This window comes from Tursiops truncatus, chromosome 3, assembly GCF_011762595.2.
Source record: "Tursiops truncatus isolate mTurTru1 chromosome 3, mTurTru1.mat.Y, whole genome shotgun sequence".
Taxonomy (NCBI): domain Eukaryota; kingdom Metazoa; phylum Chordata; class Mammalia; order Artiodactyla; family Delphinidae; genus Tursiops; species Tursiops truncatus.
The window spans coordinates 99,081,573-99,097,498 of record NC_047036.1 but is presented as its reverse complement, the minus strand read 5'-3'; the positions used below and the strand labels follow the sequence as shown (position 1 = coordinate 99,097,498).

The 15,926-nt window shown below is 34.6% G+C and overlaps 1 protein-coding gene across 2 annotated transcripts in view; it reads right to left on the bottom strand.

Annotated features, from left to right (window-relative positions):
• Window positions 1-1,750: 1,750 nt before the first annotated feature.
• The window catches only part of PRR16 (proline rich 16), a 269,867-nt gene continuing 255,691 nt past the window's right edge, over window positions 1,751-15,926 (bottom strand). For both annotated transcript variants that reach the window (XR_012330833.1, XM_073802434.1), the window contains exon 3: window positions 1,751-2,060. The gene's annotated coding sequence lies outside the window, so the exon portion shown is untranslated. The remainder of the gene's footprint in view (window positions 2,061-15,926) is intronic.

The following is a 15,926-nucleotide window of genomic DNA, read 5'->3' as shown; positions in this document are numbered from 1 at the left end:
TACTCTATTGCATATTTGAAAGTTGCTAGGAGAAGGGGTATTGAAAGTTCTCATCACAAGAAAAAAAATGTGTAACTGTGTTTGCTGACAAATGTGACCTGGACTTATCGTGGTAACTATTTTGCAATATATACAAATATCAAGTCATTACATTTGTACATCTGAAATTAACATAATGGTGTCAATTATACTCCAGTTAAGAAAAGCATAATTTGTTGGAGCTGGGCACTACTTACTGGTGGTAGCAATGACCATAAATACAGGCTCCAGCTGATGAGTCTCAAGTAAGGGTGAGAACTTTGTGGGCACTCAATAAGCCCTTGTTGACTGAGAATTCTGTTTTTGCTCCAGTAGGATTGCCTAGTCTTTTTTATATACACTGATGGAAGTTCTCAGCAGATCTCTGGGTGAGACTGAAGACTCATTAGGTATGATTAATGGCCTAAAAAAAAAAAAATCTAATCTTTATCTTTTAGAGCAGATTTCCAAGAAGGAAACTTAGAGGAAATTCTTATTGATATAATACTCAAATTTTCTGTTTTGAATGTCCCCAATATATTAAAACTAACTGCAGATACTTAGCATAACTAGAATATTAAAATAACTCTTGACAAGAAGGTTCTAGTGAAAAATATATCACTTCTTCTTCAGAGTTTAAGGAATAGAAAGCACAATTTTATACCACAAAAATATTTGAAATTCAGTCTTCCATTAGTTCTGAATTAGTATGATAAAAGCTTGCCAATGACCAAAGACAATGTCTTCCAGATAATGAAAACCAAATCAAATAAGCAACTACAAATAATACAAACAACACATTTATTTAGAAAAATAAACTGAAAATGCTGTTTGTCTAGTACATTTTCCCATGAAGCATAGATAAATGGCTATAAAAATCTCTTATGTCAAATACAAATTACAAATGGTTTTGTTAATTAAGAGAACAAATAGATGTTCAACACAGATGTTTAGTGTACAGTTCACTGTATTTGACTTCTTGGCTGTTAATGATATAAAATGATCCTCACTAAAAAAACCTTTTGATCCCTTTTTCATTCATTTGACCACACTGATTTTTTTTCATTATTATTTTGTAGTTGTTCTTTAATCTGAGACAAGTCCATTTTTTATTAGATAACTGATTTTTTATAGAAGAAAGAGAAATCAATGACTGGAGAATTCTTAAATGTTTCCTTTTTTGGACTCCTGCAAGAAACTTTGTTGTGGTCTCAAAACTCATGGGACCATCTGTGCAAATAACAGCACACAGCATTACCCTGAATGGAAGTGACAGTGCAAATAGTAGAAGTTCATTGAGAAGTAATCAGCAAGAACTGACCCCTCCTCTCTCAACCAATATGGGGTGAAGGATTGAATGCAGAAAATTTTCAAGCAATTGACAATACTCTTATTCCGTTATGGCTTTGAATGTGTACAGAAGATGGCAAACGTCCTCTTTGCAAACAGCAACATTCTGTTCTAATACTGTTCATTGCTGCAGTGTTCCTTCATTTGTTCAGTTTTGTTTATTTGTTTTGTTTTTGTCTACATATTTTGAAATGCTGAGTAGTTCTGGCTACAGATACCTATTTCTATACTTCCACCTTCCCAAATGATAAATTATAATTTACTGGCTGAATTACTGAATATAAATTTTTTGGTGTTCACATCTGGGACTAATTTCAATGGTAAAATAAGATGGATTTTTTTGTTCACTTTTTGGTTTTTTGTAGGTTTGCTTCTTTAGTCCTTTTCATCTTTTTTTTTTTTTTTTTTTTTTAATCTTCTTGGTAATATCTGAGTAAAGAGATTTAAGGCTGTGGCTTTTTTTGCCCCCAGGGCTCTGCTCATGGCTGTCAGACTAGAGGGAGATGGTTTTATGTAGACCATATCAGTGATCATTTGTGCTCCAAGTTGAGGGGTTTGCTGCTCCAAGATGGACAGATTTCTGGTTACTTCAAAATTAGATCTGGCCTCAAGAAGTCATAATGATGAATCTGAAGTGACAAAAATGAACTGACATGCCTCCAAATAAAGGTATTCCTTCCAACCTGAAGGAGCTGTTAGAAAAAAGAAAACAAAAGACAAAATATCAGTTTAAACAGCAAGTATAGTTTAACAAAAACACATAAAAACTAAGAATGAAGAAATCATTTGTTAATAGTATGCATAATTTAAAATCCTGTGAATTATCAACAATTTTACTTTAAATGTATAAACATATTTTAAACATATATTCCATTTAAATTTTATATATAAAAAAACTTTGATAACTTAGTCATCAAAATTTAGTAGTAGCATGCTTATATTTCAAATGAAAGATCTTCTCTTATCTCTGACAGTTTTTAAAACTTCAGATAAATTTGTCCATTTATAAATATGCCAAGTTTTCAAAATATTTCATAAATTTTGACTATAAACTTTTAAATATTTATCACCCTCAAAAAAGTTATCAAGAAATCATAATTATTAAGGTAGACCCTTCATTTTAAAAACAAAGGAAAAGTATTTTCAAAACATTTTACCTAATGTAATGTTTCATTGCAATTTATATAGTCTGCATGTATTATCAAATTGCCAAAAAGACACCATTTTCCATGATGCAGCAAAAGTGCCCGAGAATTAGTCTTCTTTTACTTTATGCTTATCTGCAATACTTTCAAATTAGCACCTTAAAATAACTTATATCCACATTTGTAATTAATGAATACATTTTTCTGAAAACAATAGGAAATGAAACCTAGCCATAATTTTCACTCTGCCCACCTGACATCAAACATGCTTAGCACAAGTCAGCTCTACCCACCACCAGTCCCTCCCATCAGAAACTTACACAAGCCTCTTAGATAGCCTCATCCACCAGAGGGCAGACAGCAGAGGCAGGAAGAACTACAATCCTGCAGCCTGTGGAACAAAAACCACATTCACAGAAAGATAGACAAGATGAAAAGGCAGAGGGCTATGTACCAGATGAAGAAACAAGATAAAACCACAGAAAGACAACTAAATGAAGTGGAGATAGGTGACCTTTCAGAAAAAGAATTCAGAATAATGACAGTAAAGATGATTCAGGACCTCAGAAAAACAATGGAGGCAAAGATTGAGAAGATGCAAGAAATGTTTAACAAAGACCTAGAAGAATTAAAGAACATACAAACAGAGATGAACAATACAATAACTGAAATGAAAACTACACTAGAAGGAATCAATAGCAGAATAACTGAGGCAGAAGGACAGATGGATAAGTGACCTGGAAGACAGAATGGTGGAATTCACTGCTGTGGAACAGACTAAAGAAAAGAGAATGAGAAAAAATGAAGACAGCCTAAGAGACCTCTGGGACAACATTAAATGCAACAACATCCACATTATAGGGGTCCCAGAAGGAGAAGAGAGAGAAAGGACGAGAGAAAATATTTCAGGAGATTATACTTGAAAACTTCCCTAACATGGGAAAGGAAATAGCCACCCAAGTCCAGGAAGCACAGAGAGTCCCATACAGGATAAACACAAGGAGAAACACACCCAGACACACAGTAATCAAATTGGCAAAAATTAAAGACAAAGAAAAATTATTGAAAGCAACAAGGGAAAAATGACAAATAACATACAAGGGAACTCCCATAAGGATAACAGCTGATTTCTCAGCAGAAACTCTACAATCCAGAAAGGAGTGGCATGGTATACTTAAAGAGATGAAAGGGAAGAATCTACAACCAAGATTACTCTACCCTGCAAGGATCTCATTCAGATTTGACAGAGAAATCAAAAGCTTTACAGACAAGCAAAAGCTAAGAGAATTCAGCACCACCAAACCAGCTCTACAACAAATGCTAAAAGAACTTCTCTAAGTGGAAGACACAAGAGAAGAAAAGGACCTACAAAAACAAACCCAAAACAATTAAGAAAATGGTCATAGGAACACACATATCGATAATTACCTTAAACGTGAATGGATTAAATGCTCCAACCAAAATATACAGGCTTGCTGAATGGATATAAGAACAAGACCCATATATATGCTGTCTACAAGAGACCCACTTCAGACCTAGGGACACATACAGACTGAAAGTGAGGGGATAGAAAAAGATATTCTATGCCAATGGAAATCAAAAGAAATCTGGAGTAGCAATACTCAGATTAGATAAAATAGACTATTAAAAAAAGAATGACAAGAGACAAGGAAGGACACTACATAATGATCAAGGGATCAGTCCAAGAAGAAGATAAAACAATTATAAATATATATACACCCAACATAGGAGCACCTCAATACATAAGGCAACTGCTAACAGCTATAAAAGAGGAAATCGACAGTAACACAATAATAGTGGGGGACATTAACACCTCACTTACACCAATGGACAGATCATCCAAAACGAAAATAAATTAGGAAACACAAGCTTTAAATGACACAACAGACCAGATAGATTTAATTGATATTTATAGGACATTCCATCCAAAAACAGCAGATTACACTTTCTTCTCAAGTGAGCATGGAACATTCTCCAGGATAGATCACATCTTGGGTCAGAAATCAAGCCTCAGTAAATTTAAGAAAACTGAAATCATATCAAGCATCTTTTCTGACCATAACGCTATGAGACTAGAAATGAATTACAGGGAAAAAAACGTAAAGAACACAAACACATGGAGGCTAAACAATACATTACTAAATAACCAAGAGATAACTGAGGAAATCAAAAAAAACCTAGAGATAGATGACAATGAAAACATGATGATCCAAAACCTATGGGATGCAGCAAAAGCAGTTAAAAGAGGTAGGTTTATAGCAATACAATCCTACCTTAAGAAACAAGAAACATCTCAAATAAACAACCTAACCTTACACCTAAAGCAATTAGAGAAAGAAGAACAAAAAAACCCAAAGTTAGCAGAAGGAAAGAAATCATAAAGATCAGGTCAGAAATAAATGAAAAAGATATGAAATAAACAATAGCAAAGATGAATTAAACTAAAAGCTGGTTCTTTGAGAAGATAAACAAAATTAACAAACCATTAGCCAGACATATCAGGAAAAATAGGGAGAAGTCTCAAATCAATAGAATTAGAAATGAAAAAGGAGAAGTAACAAATGACACTGCAGAAATACAAAGGATCATGAGAGATTACCAGAAGCAACTACATGCCAATAAAATGGACAACCTGGAAAATATGGATAAATTCTTAGAAATGCACAACCTTCCAAGACTGAACCAGGAAGAAATTTAAAAAATGAACAGACCAATCACAAGCACTGAAATTGAAAGTGTGATTAAAAATCTTCCAAGAAACAAAAGCCCAGGACCAGATGGCTTCACAGGCGAATTCTATCAAACATTTAGAGAAGAGTTAACACCCATCCTTCTCAAACTCTTCCATAATATAGCAGAGAGAGGAACACTCCCAAACTCATTCTATGAGGCCACCATCACCCTGATACCAAAACCAGAAAAAGATGTCACAAAGAAAGAAAACTACAGGCCAATATCACTGATGAACATAAATGCAAAAATCCTCAACAAAATACTACCAAACAGAATCCAACAGCACATTAAAAGGATCATACATTTTGATCAAGTGGGGTTTATCCCAGGAAAGCAAGGATTCTTCAACATACGTAAATTAATCAAGGTGATACACCATATTAACAAATTGAAGGAAAAAAAACATATGATCATCTCAATCAATGCAGAGAAATATTTTGACAAAATTCAACACCCATTTATGATAAAAACCCTCCAGAAAGTACGCATAGATGGAACTTTCCTCAACACAATAAAGGCCACATATGACAAGCCCAGAGCCAACATCGTCCTCAATGGTGAAAAACTGAAAACATTTCCACTAAGATCAGGAAAAAGACAAGGTTGCCTACTCTCACCATTATTATTCAACATAGTTTTGGAAGTTTTAGCCACAGCAATCAGAGAAGAAAAAGAAATAAAATGAATCCAAATCAGAAAAGAAGTATAACTTACTGTTTGCAGATGACATGATAGTATACATACAGAATCCTAAAGATGTTACCAGAAAACGACTAGAGCTAATCAATGAATTTGGTAAAGTAGCAGGATACAAAATTAATGCCCAGAAACCTCTTACATTCGTATACACTTATGATGAAAAATCTGAAAGTGAAATTAATAAAACACTCCCATTTACCATTGCAACAAAAAGAATAAAATATCTAGGAATAAACCTACCTAAGGAGACAAAAGAACTGTATGCAGAAAATTATAAGACACTGATGAAAGAAATTAAAGATGATACAAATAGATGGAGAGATATACCATGTTCTTGGATTGGAAGAATCAACATTGTGAAAATGCCTCTACTACCCATAGCAATCTACAGATTCAATGAAATCCCTATCAACTTACCACTGGCATTTTTCACAGAACTAAAACAAAAATTTTAATAATTTGTGTGAAAACAGAAAAGACCTTAAATAGCCAAAGCAATTCTGAGAAAGAGAAACGGAGCTGGAGGAATCAGGCTCCCTGACTTCAGACTATATTACAAAGCTACAGTAATCAAGACAGTATGGTTCTGGCATAAAAACAGAAAGATAGATCAATGGAACAGGACAGAAAGCCCAGAAATAAACCCACACACATATGGTCACCTTTTCTTTGATAAAGGAGGCAAGAATATACAGTGGAGAAAAGACAGCCTCTTCAGTAAGTGGTGCTGGGAAAACTGGACAGCTACATGCAAAAGAATAAAATTAGAACACTCCCTAACACCATACACAAAAATAAACTCAAAATGGATTAAAGACCTAAATGTAAGGCCAGACACTATCCAACTCTTAGAGGAAAACATAGGCAGAACACTCTATGACATAAATCACAGCAAGATCCTTTTTGACCCACGTCCTAGAGAAATGGAAATAAAAACAAAAATAAACAAATGGGACCTAATGAAACTTCAAAGCTTTTGCACAGCAAATGAAACCATAAACAAGACAAAATCACAACCCTCAGAATGGGAGAAAACATTTGCAAATTAAGCAACTGACAAAGGATTAATCTCCAAAATTTACAAGCAGCTCATGCAGCTCAGTATCAAAAAAACCAAACAGCACAATCCAAAAATGGGCAGAAGACCTAAATAGACATTTTTCCAAAGAAGATATACCGATTGCCAACAAACACATGAAAGAATGCTCAGCATCATTAATCATTAGAGAAATGCAAATCAAAACTACAATGAGATATCTCACACCAGTCAGAATGGCCATTATAAAAAATCTACAAACAATAAATGCTGGAGATGGTGTAGAGAAAAGGGAACCCTCTTGCCCCGTTGGTGGGAATATAAATTGATACAGCCACTATGGAGAACAGTATGGAGCTTCCTTAAAAAATTACAAATAGAAGTACCATATGACCCAGCAATCCCACTACTGGGCATATACCCTGAGAAAACCGTAATTCAAAAAGAGTCATGTACCACAGTGTTCTTTGCAGCACTATTTACAATAGCCAGGACATGGAAGCAACCTAAGTGTCCATCAACAGATGACTGGATAAAGAAGATGTGGCACATATATACAATGGAATATTACTCAGCCATAAAAAGAAACGAAACTGAGTTATTTGTAGTGAGGTGGATGGACCTAGAGTCTGTCATACAGAGTGAAGTATGTCAGAAAGAGAAAAACAAATACCGTATGCTAACACATATATATGGAATCTAAAAAAAAGAAAATGGTCATGAAGAACCTAGGGCCAGACAGGAATAAAGATGCAGACCTACTAGATAATGGACTTGAGGATATGGGGTGGAGTAAGTGTAAGCTGTTACAAAGTAAGAGAGTGGCATGTACATATATACACTACCAAATGTAAAATAGAAAGCTAGTGTGAAGCAGCTGCATAGCACAGGGAGATCCGCTTGGTGCTTTGTGACCACCTAGAGGGGTGGGATAAGGAGGGTAGGAGGGAGACAGAAGAGGGAAGAGATAAGGGGACATATGTATACGTATAACTGATTCACTTTGTTATAAAGCAGAAACTAACACAACTTTGTAAAGCCATTATACCCCAATAAAGACGTTAAAAAATTGAAAAAAAAATTTAGTAGAACCAAAAAAAATATGATACAAATGAACTTATTTACAAAGCAGAAACAGATTTACAGATATCAAAAACAAACTTGTTACAAAAGGGGAAACGTTGAGGGGAGGGATAAATCAGGAACTTGAGATTAACATACACACACTACTGTATATAAGATAGATAACTAACAATGACCTACTGTATAGCACAGGGAACTCTACTCAATATTCTGTGATAACCTATATGAGAAAAGAATCTGAAAAAGAATGAATATATGTATATGTATAAGTGAATCACTTTGCTGTACACCTGAAACTAACACAATATTTCAAATCAACCATACTCCAGTAAAATTTTTTTAAAAATGGAATAGACATTAGTATGTACCTCCTAGAATTGATGAAGAAAATAAATGAGAACATAGTTAAAAATGATTTTACAATGTTTACATATTTCCTTTTTACAAAGAGAGTCATTGAACCAACACATTTTTGGAATAGATAATTCCACAGGAGAACTGCCATCATTATGTGCCCCATCTCCCACTGGCGGAGGACGCCACAGTAGTGGATTCATCAGGAAATAAAACCAGAGTCAAAATAAGTTCCTTGCTCTCTTCCTTTATTAACAATATCAGCATTGGCCATTTTGGTAACCAAAGGGTTATACTTTCTAATATGTAATTACTTTAGGACAACAAATTGCATGGTAAAAAATACAGAAGTGTAAACAAATGCTAAAAGAACCAATTTAGAAAAAGTCAGCAGGATACAGTCTTTTTCTATGAACATAGAAAAGCACACTAAATGAGGATATTCACTTCATAATCTGAGGAAGTGGGGGGGGGGGGTGGATTCAACTATGAAACGTGAATGTTTAGTTACCCTGGCTCCCCTTAGTCTTCACTAGTGGTGTTCAGAGGATAGTTTTGTTTTTGTGTTTTTGTTTTATTTTGTTTCTGAAAAATCTCTGCTTTCATAATGTTTTCATTAGCCTAGGCTAAACAGCAATTTTACTCATGCTAATGATTGTGAATTGTTTTCTCTAAAGCCAAAAGTATTTTAAAACCCCCTTCTTCCTAAATCCCTTTTCTCCTGCCCCTCCTTTGAATTTCCTTTTTTATTCACTGACATGCTGCTTGGGGAAACAGTTGCAGCCAGATTGGAGAGCACTGTGAAATGAATGGCATGGCTGTGATATTTATCCCTCCTTTTGGCAAAACTCCTTTTTGTAACTGCATTAAAGCCTGCAGAATCTAATGTTAACACGTGCACATTTTACTGAGTTCCACTGGAAATGAGGCATGCTGGAAAAATAGCATGATTTTTTCATGGTGGAACGAAACTATCTTCAATCAAAACAAAATTAAAATGCTAACATTGCTCCCTCCTCCTTGCTTAAACATTCTGTCAAATCACATTCATTTTAGGTTTTTAATTTATTACATGAAACAAGTGATGCCAATACTTCCCCCTCTAATATCCACTGATGTTTTTCAACAATTAAATTGTCTAGACAAGTAATAAAATGTTGCTCTTATCTTTATGGAATGACATTTCTTTCTTCTGGCTTTTAAATAAATGATAGGATGCCTTCTGTGAAACAGCAAGTGGGAGTTTATGGGTTGCATTTTTATTAACCTAATATAATCAGTTAACTAGTCTTCTTTCCCCAAGCAAAGGTAGGGTTAGAAGTCAAGGACAGGGAGGTTAGACATTACAAATCTGCTGAATAAAGCAATTTTATAGTCCTTTTAAGTCTGAAAAGGAAATCAGAAGTCTCTTGAGTTATTAACATCTCTGAAGTTACTAGACTATGAAAAACCTCTAGTTGCCCATGCCCACGGATTATTTCTAGTTTCCATTTCCTTTTTTAAAACTTGGTACTCAAAAGGAATTAGAAGTAAAGCAAAATAAAATATATTCTACTTAAATGTTATTTTTCTTCTTCCAAAATGCTTTGCTTTTTAGGCACACATGACTGAATAATATAAGCTCAAGGATGGGGAAAACGTCTTGCATCAATTACAATAAAATGCTATTTCTGGAAAGTCTTTGTAAAATGCAGCATATGGATGGTCTCCTAAAATTGTTCTGTTTAACTTGAAAGGAGTAACACAATGTTACAAGTTTAATTGGCAGGTGTCTAGGATATTTCTTACTTAACCTGAGAAAGGGTCAATTTCCTATCACCTTTACTTCAATCTTGCCACAATTGTGAACTAGAAAATATGAGTATCCGTATGTATACACCCACATTACCAAGAGAAAAGAGATGATTCTTTGTAAATTAGACAAGTAACTGAATAATAAGCAGTCTTCACTGCTGTTAAACTTGGAATTAATCGGAAAGAGGTCCCAGGTACCCTAACAATATTTGCCATGATACTTCGCAAATGCAATTCAATGACATAGTCCTTCAACTCCAAAAGAAGTAAACTATACTATAAAAGTACCACTATTGTATTATATTCAGAATTCAGTAACTCCTTCAATAATGGCTAAACCAAAGATAGTCTCAGTGTTTGGCTCTCAAGGCACTTTTTGTTCAGGTGATATCTAATATATTCTACTTTAATATTCCCTCTTTTACTTCAGGAAAAATGTACGAACAATATGTATGATTTCTACATTTTCAATTCTGCATTATCAGTGGACTTCTAACTTTAATAGAGCCCCAAAAGCCAGTGTGCTTCTGGATAAACTGGATTCAGGGGGGTATAATCTTAAAAAGGCATCATGGTATGTACAATAAAAACCTAGAGGCTTGGGGCCATTTAGTGTGAATAAAAACAGCCATGTATATTTCAAGAGCCTCCAGGTTCATCTCTATTAAAATATATGCAATGTTTCCTATGCTTGGCAGAAGTAACATTCTGGTCCAGATAATTATTTCTTAACGGGCCAGGGACTGTGCTGTGCATTGTAAGCTATTCAGCAACATCCCTGGACTCAGGGTCATTCAGTGTCTTAAATGAAAAGTTGAATGGTGTTACTTTGTTCATTCATTCGCCTTAAAACTTGTGAACTCCTACCCTTCTGCAATTATCTGCAATTCAGCTACTGTATATTCCTTCAATAACAGCAATAAGAATTGTGGTTAAAGAAATAGAGAGAGTAACACTTGTTCTATGCAAGAACAATGTTCTATACTCCTAATAATAGTATTTTAGAAAGCTAAAGTGCAGGTTACAATTTTTAAGAACTGATAGCAAAATTTTCATTTCATTCGCTGCATGAATTCATCATCTCTCTATTATTTAGCTTGGCCAACAAAGACAATGTTTGCCCGTGATGGTCCAGTACTGAGCAAAGTCTTAAATTTACATAGTGTTGTCAATCTCATTACAGAAACATTTACTGGAAATGTTCATAGGTACATGAACTGCTCAAGGTGCTTGGAAAACAAAGGTGATAAGATATTAAATGAAGTGCCAAATGATTTTTGAACAGAAATTAGAGAAAATAACCTCTGCCTGAGAGAACTGGAAAAGACTTTGAAGCCAGCTTCCTTATGAAAGATGAATAAGATTTCAACAAGAGAGGGAACATTATTCAAGCAAAGCGGAGCAGAGTCAGAAAAGCATATATCCAGGGATGGTGAGAAATCAATGCAGTTAGAGCCTAGCCTCCAGAGAGGGTAGCAGTAGCAGGAGACAAGGCCAGAAAGGGGGGCGTTAGCATGGAGGTAACAGGGAGACCTTCAATGTTTTTAACTGAAATGTGACCTGGTCAGATTCACAGTTTAGAAAGATGGCTTAGAAAGATGGCTCTGCAGCTGTATGAAGAATGAAATGGAGTAGAGAGGACCTGAAATCAGGGATAGCAGTTAGCAGTCTATAAAGGCAATATTTAATTGAAAGAGAGTGAGATATTGAGCTGAAAAAAATAGCATGAGGGATTGAGAAAAGGGAAGGGACTCAAACAAAATTTAGGATGTAGAATGAATAGAACTGCAAAATAATTGGAGTTGAAAGGGAAGAGATGAGGGAGATTTTCCTTTATTGTTTCTGGTGTGGTGACTTGGATGGATAGTAATATCATTTCCTGAGACAGGACAAGAGACAAGGAACAGATCTTAAGGAAATACATTATTAACTGTAGAGGGTATACTATCATCCTAAACACCAAAGCAATGTGTATCACAAAGGATATTTAACATATTCAAGTGTAAATTATAGAAATGTTGGTTAAAGTGGGAAATCTGGTTTCTTAAATCACAAGCTCTCCAAAAGAAACTTTGCTTTGTCGATACTATTTCTATTAATTAAAGAGGATTCAATTGGGAATCTTTAAATTTCATTTCCATGAATGTCATGTCTTAATACAGTAAGGTTAGAGAATGTGCTGAGAAACAGTGCTTGAAAGAGCAGCTTGGCTCACTGGAGGGAAGAACACTGCTGATTAATACACTAGAATTCTTTGGCATTCTAAATAAATTTAGTGGCTGGCTTTGTCAGGTCATAAATCCCTTAGACAATTAGATAAATGGTATGGGCTTACCCCTTCAAAATATGCAGATGTACACCTACATAATATTTTGCTTATGATTTCAAGATTCATAGACACTCTTGCATTGCATGGAATTCAGCTTAAGAGCTCTTGAATTAGAGTTGTACAAATTTAATTATAGTAGGTGTTATTTTTTGAAAAATCAAATATATATTTTGAGGTATATCATTGGCACTAATAGGGAGTATTCTTCATTCTAAATAAACTCATATAGTTCAGGGTTGTACAACTCAGTACTATTGACATTTGGGCTGGATAATTCTTTGTTGGGGACAGGGAAGGGGAAACTGGCAGGTGCATTGTAGAATGGTTAACATCACCTTGGCCTCTACCGACTAAGTGCCATTAGCAACCGCTAGTTCTGACAACCACAAATGACTTCAGACATTGTCAAATGTCTACTGGGAGGCACATTTTCTCCATTTGAGAACCATATAAATAGATAATGACTTTTATAAAACTCCCACCTAAGAAATAAAGTTCGGTGCAGTCTGCCCTCTGTATTGGCAGGTTCTGCATTCTCTGATTCAACTAACCTCAGATTGGAAAAAAAAAAAAAAAAATTCAAGAAAACTCCAAACCTTGAATTTGCCACACATGCAACTACTTACATAGCATTTACATTGTATTAGGTATTCTAAGTAATCTAGAGATGTATTAGGTATTCTAAGTAATCTAGAGTATATGGAAGACATGCCTAGGTTATATGCAAATACTCTGCCATTTTCTGTGAGGGTCGTGGACCTCCTTGAATTTTGGTATCCTTGGTGGGGGGGGACAGGTGTCCTGGAACCAATCTCCTGCACAGACACTAAGGGATGACTGGATTATCTCTCTGAAGAAAAATATTTTCATGGGAAAATTTTCTAGAACAGAATCACAAAGTCAGCAACTAAGGCAGGTGTTTACATCTCCTATTTTGGGGGGGATAATTCAATCTTTTCTCCTACATCCCTACTCTTAGTGTAAGAGTGAAAATTATCTACTCTTCATAGATGGCTGAGAATTAGACAATAAAGTTATTATATCATAGCAGCTCCTTTTTATCTATTTGTTTTCCTCTTCCTTTTTACAAAATTAACTTTCTCTTTAAGAAATCAAATACTCAAACTTGAGTAAGGAAGAAACTGATATTTGCAGAGCAAGAGGAAATGCATCAACTAAAAAATAAGTGAAACACTGTAGAACCTAGTTAGTAATTGAATATAGTTCCATCTGCAATATGAACAAGTCTGTGCTCTTATGGAAACTGTTAACTTGATTTAGTACTGTAATGGGAAATCTGTAACTTATGGGCACGGTATGGGATATATTGGCATCAGATACAAAAATCTGCTAATACCCATATAATACAGATACTGAAAATTTAATATAAAGCCTAACTTACCCTTCTCTGCCATTCCTTTTTCCCCAATCTTGCTCTGTAAAACCATGCATTTCGTCTCTTTGTTATCATTCATCTTTCTTCTTATTCTTATTTTCAGTATACTAGACATCTGTATTTACTCTGTGTATTTATTTCCTTGTTTCCTGATATAGTCTCCATTTCATTCTCGGGGCCACTCCCTGCCTAACTCTTAGCCAACCTCTTTCAGGTAGTCTGATACAAACAGCATTTTCCCCTTAAAAATAGAACATATAATTTTTTAGCTAAGCAGTTAGTCATGAAGAATAAATACTATCTTGATGGTATGTGTGATCATCTAACAAAATTGGAAAAGGATGGAAGTGAAAATATTGAGTGGCAGCTTCTGGAAAACTTTTTAAAAGAAAAGTTGCCCCATACTCTTATAAATGTTTATCCCTTTCCTCAAACCTTTTGCCTGGAATGTAGATTTAATGGCTGGAGCTCTAGCTGCCAGTTTATACAATTAGTATGAACATGCTATGTCAGAGTTGGTCAAAAGGAATACTGAAAGGAAAGAAAACTCAGTCCTTAAGGGCTTTGTAGACATGAGGTGCCAAGTCAGCCCTGATCTGCCTCAAGACTTGTATGTAAGAAACAAAGTTGAATTTTATGTTTTTAAAGCCATTGTGATTTGGGGGCCCTGTTTTTCACATAGGAATCTAATCTTAACTGATATGGGTGAGAATCCACTCTGAATGGAGCATGTGATCTAAGTCTAAGTAAAAAAGCTGATCACATTTCTCTGTTTCAGAGGGAGATATTCACTATATTAATATCTTGTGTAAGAAGGCATACTTATAGATATCTCAAACCCTAACTTAGCCGGAAAAATTTTGATGAATAAACTATAAAGATGCTGTCATTCTCATAAAACCTCTAAGTATATTCTCATTAAAATATCAAAATCCATAAGAGCTTGGGGCATAGTAAAACCTTCATGAGATGACTGCATATGATTTCCAGGATGGCAATGAATGATCTCACAGTTACACAATTAAAACAAAAATGTAGGGAACCATGGAAATTTTTTATAGGAATTAAAGGCTATAATTAGGATAGTCTGGTGTGAGTTTAACATATTCTTGGAATTGCATTTTGTGATGAAGCATTATGCACCAGCTAAACAATCTTTACCCAATCATTTCAGCCAGTCCTCCTGGGTCCATTGCACAAATACCAGAAACACAAAGTCTCTGACCAGTTTGTGAGAAAGGGAATAAAAAAGTTTGTAGCTTATTATGACAAAATAAAAATTACAAATAATACCAGGAAATATTGGGTTCATTAATAGCAATCATCAATTCTCAATCATTAAATGCAATTCACATAGAATTAATTCAGCGCTTGAAATACTACTTAAAGTGCATAGGCCTTGTCTTAATAGTGTGTTTCATATAATTAACTGAGCACAAGAAGCAGAAAGCAGACCACAGTGTGAGTTTTCCCATCTTATTTAAATCTGAAAAGATTTGTCCACTTGCTAAATCTCAGAGAGAAGATGTGGCACATATAAGATGTTCTTATGCTTGTTTTTCAATGCTAACATTTTCTTTCATTTTGAAATAATGCATGAAAATTGAAAATCCTTGGAAAGTATGAACAATATAAAGAAGGGGTAAAATATCACTCTTTCTGACACTCAAAGGCATCTGATATTATAGCTCTGGCATATTTTATTCCAGTTTTTAATTTTTTTCTTAGTTGAACCAATTTCCAGTGTAAAATATTTTTGTAACATGGTATCAAAAATCTTTGTAACATTATTTAATGGCTATTTAAGGTAAAGCTATGTTCCCCATTATTTTTAAATTAGGGTATGTAATTCCTTCATATAAAAAGTACTAATACTAAAATAAACTCAAAATGGATTACAGATCTAAATATAAGACTGGATACTATAAAACTCCTAAAGGAAATCATAGGCAGATATCTCTTTGACAT